The sequence below is a fragment of the Arachis ipaensis genome, chromosome B09 (genome assembly GCF_000816755.2).
Source record: "Arachis ipaensis cultivar K30076 chromosome B09, Araip1.1, whole genome shotgun sequence".
In the NCBI taxonomy this organism is placed as follows: domain Eukaryota; kingdom Viridiplantae; phylum Streptophyta; class Magnoliopsida; order Fabales; family Fabaceae; genus Arachis; species Arachis ipaensis.
This window is the reverse complement of record NC_029793.2, coordinates 11581453-11590528: the sequence shown is the minus strand read 5'-3', so window position 1 is coordinate 11590528 and position 9076 is coordinate 11581453.

Below are 9076 nucleotides of genomic sequence, written 5' to 3'. Positions count from 1 at the left end.
TATAGTTTGCAAAGAGTTAAAAGATATTTTTTTAATTTAGATTAGATATCTATTGGTCAAAGAGTTGGCAAGCAAAAGTTAGTTTTGGTGTAGATATACATAGCAAAAGTTATCATTGAAAGATAAAGTTATTTTTAGGGCATTTTACTCAAATAAAATGTTTGAAAGGATTCTTTACTCAAATACAATATTTGTCATTCGTTTACATGAGTGTCCTGTTTTATTATTATGTAAACAGTGGTAGGTAACCACGGTTTCCAATTTAAACATAAACCGTAGGAGGTAGGGACGGTTTACTTATAGGAAACGTTGAGCATAAACCGCGGTTGCTTACCACGGAATATGCATGGAAAAGTTTGGTAGAAACTGTGGGTGGTCACCACGGTTTATAAAGAAACATTGTGAGCATAAAACCCTGTTGGCTATCACGGTTTATGCTTTGAGTAATATAAAATTATGTGACAAACGAATAATATTAAATTAATTAATTTTTTTGCAATATAATTTAAAAAATTAATAAATGTCAAATCAAATACTCTATATAATTAAATATCAAATTCAATACTCTACATAATTAATAGTTTAGATAGTTTAGAAAATTAATATATTAATTTTTTTAAATGAACTTTTTTACGTCTTATATATATGACAATCAAATAAATTGGCCAATATTCAAAATAAATAATATTGTAGTAGACAAAATTAATAATTTAAAAAATAAAAACAAAATATCTAATTACTTAAATTACAATTTCATCAACAATTTTTACTTTTTTGCAGCACCACTTTCATCTTGTGACTTGTCCCACTTGTTCTTCCTCCTTTTTTATTGTTGCTATTGTGGTGTCGATGTAGCCTGTGGTGGTGCCATCTTAGCAGCATCCTCGTCTTCCTTCTTCTTCTTAGCAATGGCCTTCAAGGTCTCCTCCTTCTCCTTCTTCAATGCCTGCTCCCTCATAACATCAGTGTGGGTCCTGACGAAGGAGTTCGGTGTCCTCTCGCCAGCAGAGAAGGGATCGTGGCGCTCTGGTAAGATGATGTACTTTTCTTTGGCAGTACTCATCCTTTTTGTGGGTAAATTTCTGTGGCTTTCTGAACTCCAATTCAGCATCGCCATCACCGGCACCTTTGACATCTCCTTGAGTAGAGATTAGGGGGCTGTAATCTCATTATCCATAGTATCGATATTCTCTTCATTTTCATTGACAAGAATTGAGGTGAGGTAGGAGCTCTTGTCGAAACCGCAATAATGGTCAGTGTCAAAGGTGAGAGAAGTGAGAGGTAGAATTGAATTTTCAAAATTTTTTTTTCAATGTTAAAAAGGACTTTTATTGCATCATAAAAGTGGTACAAGTGTCCAAATGCAGGACATGAGATAGAGAAAGTGGGGGTTTTCCAAATAAAAAAAAAAAACTCACTAAAGGCAAAGTGAATAAAACTGAACCAAACTTAGAAGAGAGAATTGAAGAAAAAACGAAAACCTAAGACAGTGAGTTTAGGCTAGAGAGATGAATTGTTGCGCTAGATTTACCGACATTTGAAACGTCTCTTCCGTCGTTTGGTTTGTGTGCTCAAAGACCCAAAGGTTTCTTGCCTTCCATATGTTCCAACAGATACTTGCCGCAAGACCCAGCAACCTCTTCCCATCATGCTGCCGCTCAAGCTTTGTCTTCAATTCCTGCCACCATTCAAAGAACTGGTCACCGGTAGGATGTGGAAGGTGCAGGTAAATTTGACTTCTACTCCAAATTTTCTGGGCTCTCTTGCATGTAATTAGACAGTGGGTGATTGACTCTGGTTGCGTGTGACAATAAGGGCAAAGTGAACTTGTACTTGGAAATCTGTGATGGATGAGCTCTAGCACTGGAATTCGACCATGGAGGCATTTCCAGAGGAACATCTTCATGCTGGGAGGGACTTTCAGCTTCCCCAAGTGCTGCCAAATATGTTTTTGCTTCATGTGGTCAAGGCAGTGCTCTAATGGAAGGTGAAAAAATAGGTAAGCAATGTTATAACCTGAGGCCGTGTCATACACTTTAGATTTGTTGAGACTCCATTGAAGCACATGTTCTCCATCTGCAGGTTGAATTGAGTAGATTCTGCTTTGAATTTCAGGGGGAAAACTGTTGGCAGTCAGGTTGTTGTTCCAATTTCTATCAGGCAGCATAAGATCTTTTGCCCAGAAGACCGGATTCTGCGGGGCAATAGGTTGTGACAGAGGGATACGGAACGGATACGGCAGAGGTAACCAAGGGTCGCTAAATACTCGGATGGAACTACCAGAGCCAACCCTCTAGTTCAAGCTTTTTTCAACAACCGTTCGGCTCTCTAAGATGCTGCGCCAATCCCAAGAAGGTGAGCCTCCTAACTCAGTACTAATCGCATTGTTGTACTTAAAGTATTTACCTTTCAGTGTTCTTGCTAGGATAGAATTAGGTTGAGTAGCAATCCTCCAGTACTGTTTTCCTAATAAGGCGAGGTTTTGAGCCCTCAAATCTTTCAGGCCTAGTCCCCCCTCCTTCTTAGGTCTGGACATTGTATCCCAGCCAATCCAAACCATTCTCCGTTCTGTTCCTTTTTGACCACACCAGTACTGAGTAAGAATTTTGTGAATTTTATTAATGAATGTGTCTGGCAGTCTGAAGCAGGAGAGTGTATAGATTGGAACAGCTTTCCCAACATCCTTGAGTAAAATATTTCTTACTGCGTTTGACACCATATTCTTCTGTCATCCTTGAACCTTTTTCTGAATCTTTTTCCTTAATCAAGCCGAATGTAGCTTTTTTAGATTTGTTAACTAAAGAAGGGAGGTCCAAATATTTGTCCTGTGCACCGATATGTTCAATATGTAGGTTGGCTGCCACCTGGGTCCGGATATGATTTGGGGTATTGTTGCTAAAGAATATTGAGGATTTGTTGAGATTCACTTGTTGTCTACTAACCCTCTCGTATTCACCCAGGGTGTTTAGAATTTGTTCACAACCATATTCTGTTGCCTTAGAGAATAGAATAGAATCATCAGCAAAAAGGAGATGGCTAATAGTGGGACTTCTTCTGCACACCTGAATTCCTTGAATTCTATCGCTTAATTCCGCTTTGTGTAGCAAGAAGGAAAGACCTTCTGCACAGAAAAGAAAAAGATAGGGGGATAGAGGGTCACCTTGGCGGATACCTCTAGTTGATTTGAAATAACCAAAGGGTTGTCTTTCCACAACAACGGAATAAGAAACGGTAGTTACTAATTCATGAATCCAGTTTATCCACCTTTCACCGAATCCGAACTTAGTTAAAATGAACCATAGAAATTGCCACTCCACTCTATCATAAGCTTTACTCATATCTAACTTGACTGCCATTTCATGCTGCAGACCTGACTTTTTATTCTTTAGATAGTGCATACACTCATGAGTAATCAAGATATTGTCTGAAATTAAGCGGCCCTTGATAAAGGCACTTTGGGTAGGACTAATTAGTTTATTCATACAATCCTGTAGTCTATAGACGAGAACTTTAGAAATAATTTTGTAAATGACTGTAGATAAACTGACGGGTCTAACCTGTGTCATCGTAGTAGCATTCAGAACTTTTGGGATGAGACAGATATGTGTATGGTTGAAGCTTTTCAAAATTTTCTCCCTTGAAAGAAACTTCGAACTGCTCGAAAAATATCTGCACCCACTATATCCCAAAAGAATTGAAAGAACTTTGCAGTCATGCCATCTTCGGGGCACTTTGCCGGTGAATACTAAAAGTGGCTCGCTTAACTTCCTCAATAGTGACTGGTCTTTGTAGCCTATGGTTCATGGAAGCTGTAACCTTAGGCTAAAAGTACGAGAATAGGGGATTCGGGTCAGCATGGGCAGTTGAGGATAAAATGTCCCGAAAGTAGTCTTCCGCCACTGCTGCAATTGATGAGTTGGACAAGGCTATTTCCCAATTCGGTCCATTCAGTCTCCAAATCTTGTTCCTTCGAGTTCTAGTCCTGAATTTCCGGTAGAAAAAATTAGTATTTCTGTCCCCCTCCTTTAACTACTTGATTCTCGACTTCTCCTTCCAGTACATCTCCTCTTGGATAAAGGCTTGTTCTAATTTATGTTCTAACTTCTGGATATCCTCTCCTCCATTAATCCCAACTCTCCTAAGCCCTTCAAGTTGTCATTCCAAATCTTCAATTAATTTTTTAGAATTAGACCTATCCATTTGCTGCCATGCCACTAATCGATGCCTGCATAATTTCAATTTTTGGGCTAAAACATACATGGCCGAACCATCAAAATATGTTTCCCAAGCTAGTCGAATGGTTTCCCTAACCTCCTCCCTGCCACACTATCTCTCTTGAAATTTGAAACGCCTTTTAGATCGTTCCATTAGGGGGTTTGTGTCAAGAATAAGAGGGGCATGGTCTGACCCTGTCTCTGTTAACCTTAAAACAACTGCATTTGGGTATTGGTGAGTCCATTCTTCGTTGTCAAGGCATCTATCTAACCGTTCCATAATTAGGTCCTCATTCCTCCTTCTATTGCTCCACGTGAAAGGCCTACCAATCATTTTCAAATCAACCAGACTGTTACTGCCAATAAAATTAGTGAAGGCCGAGATAGCTTGATGAGATGTCACACCACCACCAACTTTTTCTGATTGGTTTGTGATAGCGTTAAAATCTCCCAAAATCACTAACCTTCCCTCCAATTGCTGAAGCAAAACTGAAATATCTTCAAATTGGTTATGCCGAACTTGATTATTAGTGCTCAGATGGACTCCCACCAAACTTCATAGCTCGTTCAAAGCCAAGTCTTTAACTTTCGCAGCAATAAAATATTCGGAGTGGCGAATGATGCTTACCTCACAACCATCCTTCCATACCAAAATAAGTCCTCCCGCTGTACCTAATGGATCCACCAAAAACCAGTTTGAATATCCATATTGTCTCAATGCCTTTTCCACCATCCGAGGTTGATTTTTGGATTCACAGATGAAACCAACCTTGGGGGAGTGGGACTTATGAATCCCTTTCAGATTATGGACTGTCAGGGGTCTCCCCAAACCCCGACAGTTCCATGTTAAGATTCTCATGGTGCTGTGGGTGCCATTTGTCGGCTGGCACCCTCTACCTCTGCTTGTTGTATATGGCTTTCCTCTATACAGAGCTTCTTCTGTCTTTGGACATTTTCCTTCCCAATAGTTCTTCTCTTGACACCACTAATTGGGCTCATATTCACTGCACCTCTACGCGCCATCTGCTTCATTTTTATTTTTTTATCCAACCCCACTTCCGAAGTATCATATAGATTTGAGACCGGGATTTCATCTAGCACCATAATTGAATCACCCTCCCTTGAACCCATCTGATTGCTCTTTCCAGCATCAATAATTCTTTTGGTATTGTCATTTTGAGCAGCCCCAGTATTTATTAATGGCTCTCCCTTTTGGTCCTTCATACTGAGGCTGGAGAACCCATGAATCAGCCATGCCAGAGCTGGTTTCCTTCTTGGTTTAGCCTCATTCGGGCCTGTAAAGCTTGATTCTGCACTGGCCTTGTCCTCGTCCCTGTCTATTCTTCTACTAACTTGATTTGTACGAACCCAATCGCCTATTCGGTCTTGAGTCACTGCCCCCTCCTTAGAATCCTGAATCATGGCACTACAACCTTTAGATTCATGACCAAGGAGCGCACAATAAGTACAAAACTTTCTAATTTTGTCATATCTCAGCCCGATTTCCATATAACTTTTATTTGGTCCCTCAATTTTCAGACTGTCCTTAATACGTTGTTCCCCGTTGATCTCTATCTTTGCTTTGATAATCCTCGACTCCTTACCTCTGACATCGAAGAAGTCTATATCAATTACCTTTCCCACCTTGCTGCAGATCTTCCTACCCGCCTCAATAGTTTTGAATTTTTCCGGTAGCCCCCACAATTGAGTCCATATCAGGAAGGAACTAACCTTGTTTGCTTCAGCAGTATCCTCTTTTGACCATCTTCGAATATGAAGTATATAATCCTTGAAAAGTCAAGGAGAACCCTTTTCAATTCTGATTGTTTCCACTTCATTATCGAAGAAAAATTGAAATTGGTTATTTCCCATATCAGCAACTCTGAATCCTTGTGGTCTTCCCCAAATTACATTAAAAGCTTTGTCCAGAGTTCTTACTGAAAATATTTTCTCTGTAAAGAGTCTTCCTACAAGGCTTTTTGAGCAAGCTTCAATGCCTTCTAGCACATCCCTCTCCTCCAAACGTACCACATCATCTTCCTCCTAATTGCTATTTGTGTTCGGCTGTTGGTGAGTTTCGCAAGTCTCTGACATTTGGCTTTTAGAGAGAGCGTTCTGTCAACTCCAGCCGTCACAAGGAGATCTGTTCTGATCACACAAAAGCCCTAGCAGAGCACAGAAAAAACCCTACAGGGCAACGGGGCGGGTAGGGGCAGGTTTTTGCTTACCCGACCCCGCTCCCAAGTAAGTAGGGGCGGGATGAGTACCCGCGGGTTCGAGTGGTGTTGCCATCCCTATTTAGAGAGACACTAAAATTTTGTGTCTCAAAATTAAAATTTTTTTCATTACCAAATAGTACAATATTAAATATTGTTTTCAATATCCGGCCACGGCCCATACCGAACACTACCTTTGAGAACGTAAGAAAATCAAGACCCAAAAAAAAAAAGAGCATAAGAAAATTGTTTAATTTTGTGTTGGGCGAAAAAAGTGAAGAATTGAAGAAAAGAAGAATTAGAAAAATGAAGAGATGGAACAAACATGTTTAGCTTTGCAATTGGGCTGGAATGAATATTAGGGGCCATTACGTGAATATGTTGATTCTATTGGGTTAAAATACAATTCTTAGAAAATGTGAAAACATGGTATGTATGCTAAAGCAGCAGAAGTTGCTAGGTGCATTACAACCGAAGCCGTGATACATGGATGGCCCTAATCCTTAAACACGGAGCCAGTTTTGGTGTTTTCGTGCACATACATATTATTTGATTATTTTTTGAAATTTTATTGTAAACCCTCTAAATTAACTGTGCTCATATTTTATACTGTTTGAGTTACCTCGAAAAATACTACTTTAATAATTACAAACGTCATTTGTCCAATTGTCTTAAGAGTCTTCTTATAAGCGGATAGATGCATATACTAACATAAAATATTAAACGAATTAAATCAAGCATTAAACTTATGAGTTGTCACATCATTAGTTAGATGGAAGTATTTAATTAATTAATTAAGTCAATCATCGTATTTTCGCATAAACAAATTAAACCAGTCTGTGCAGACGCCGGCGGCCGCCAATGAATTAATTGGACAAATATATAATTATAGAGACTCATACAATGATACAATAGTCATTGCATACGCATCATGGAGAAGCACATGAAGCATCATAATTCATATTGATGAAGAGAATATTATTATAAGTTGCTTTTTCGCCATGGATGATGGATGAGTGACTGAAAGTCTCAAACTGCTGTCGTTTGTGATTATAGTTGCATACTAAGATGTTTATATTATGGTGATTATTATAATTACGATGTCTTAAAGATATATTAAAATTAAAGTAATGTATATAATTATCTTACTCACTAAAACATAACTATTTGATGGTTAATAATACTGTTCCAGGTGTTACCTGAAACCGGATGATGTTTGAGCTCGGATACGATGTCCAAATGCTCAAGGGAGTGGTTTCCGACTTGTCTTGTGTCAGAGAGCCGCCGTCCGAGTTATGTGTTTGAAAAGGTGGGAGGTGGTACCTGCAAGACATTCCAATGCCTAAGTTAGCAAGGGATTAAGTAGGTTTTAGTGTATTAGAACTTAAGTATACCTGAGGGTGTCAGTATATTTATAGGGGATGAGCCATTAATCACTGCTGAAGTAGTTCTACTTCTGATGGTGGATAACTGTCCCTTTATCTTAGGATCGTTGAGATTTCTCTTCTAAAAGTGGGTGAGAGATTTGGGGAGGTAGTTACTTACATATGTAAGTATGAGCCTACATGAGGTTGGGTAGAGGCTACCTTTGTAGTTGGGTCTTTCAACCTTATTGGGATAGGCTCATATTTTTTGCCAGGGTATGAACAGTGCCTCTATTTGAGTCCAGCCTCCTCGCTGTGAGTCAGATTCAAGTATCAAAGAAATTGGAAGTATTCAGGTCGATGTCTTCTTTCAAGTCGAAAAACCGACGCGATTTCAAATTGAAAAACCGACGTGATTTTGGATTGCCAACTGTCACGTCTGTTGGCTTTTCGTATTAACACGTGGGAGCAGTTATGTTGGTAACGACACACCTTTTAAATGAGTGGAGTTTTTTTATGATTTTGCCCCTAGTGTCTTATAAATACTTTCCGCCTCTTTTGCTTTCTTCTTTTTCGTCTTCCTCTGTGAACTTTTTCTTTCTTCCGCACTTCCTTCGTCCTAGTGTTTGGTGCTTCAAGACGCTTGCTCTTCCTTTGTTGAAACTCCCCTCTCTTCGTTCTTCTCTAAAGAAATGTTAGTTTCTTACTGTTTGGCTTTACAATGTTCTTTCATGTTTATGTAATTTCTACTTGATGAACTAGGTGCCTGTCAAGGGATTTTATATAGTTTTTATATATCTCTATTGTTGTTTCGTTGCTGTACTCGTTAGGAGCCTTCAAGATTTGTTGTGTTTCGCTTTTTCTTCAAAATTTTATTTCTTTGCGGCTGTTGGTTGCTTTTTATTCACAAAAAACTACCCTGTTTTGGACTTGTTTGTAATGTTCATTTTTTGTGTAATATAGGTATCTCTTCTTGTACACCCTTCTACCTTTCTCAAAACATGTCTTCCCGGATCCCTGAAGACTTGTTGAAATGGGTAGATTCTTCCGTACGTTCTTCCCATCCAATAGTTGATAGTGTTTTTATGAAAGAACTCCATAAACACCATAGGATCTGTAGTTCTGCTGAGGATGAGGCCAAATATGAAATAATAGCCCCTGATCCTGTGGACCGAGTTTGTTGTGGAAGAGTTACTGAGTCAGAACCTCACTTTATTTGCATATATGACTGTCTGTTTATCCATCTGGGGTTACTTTTTTTTTTCTGATTTTAAGATAGAGG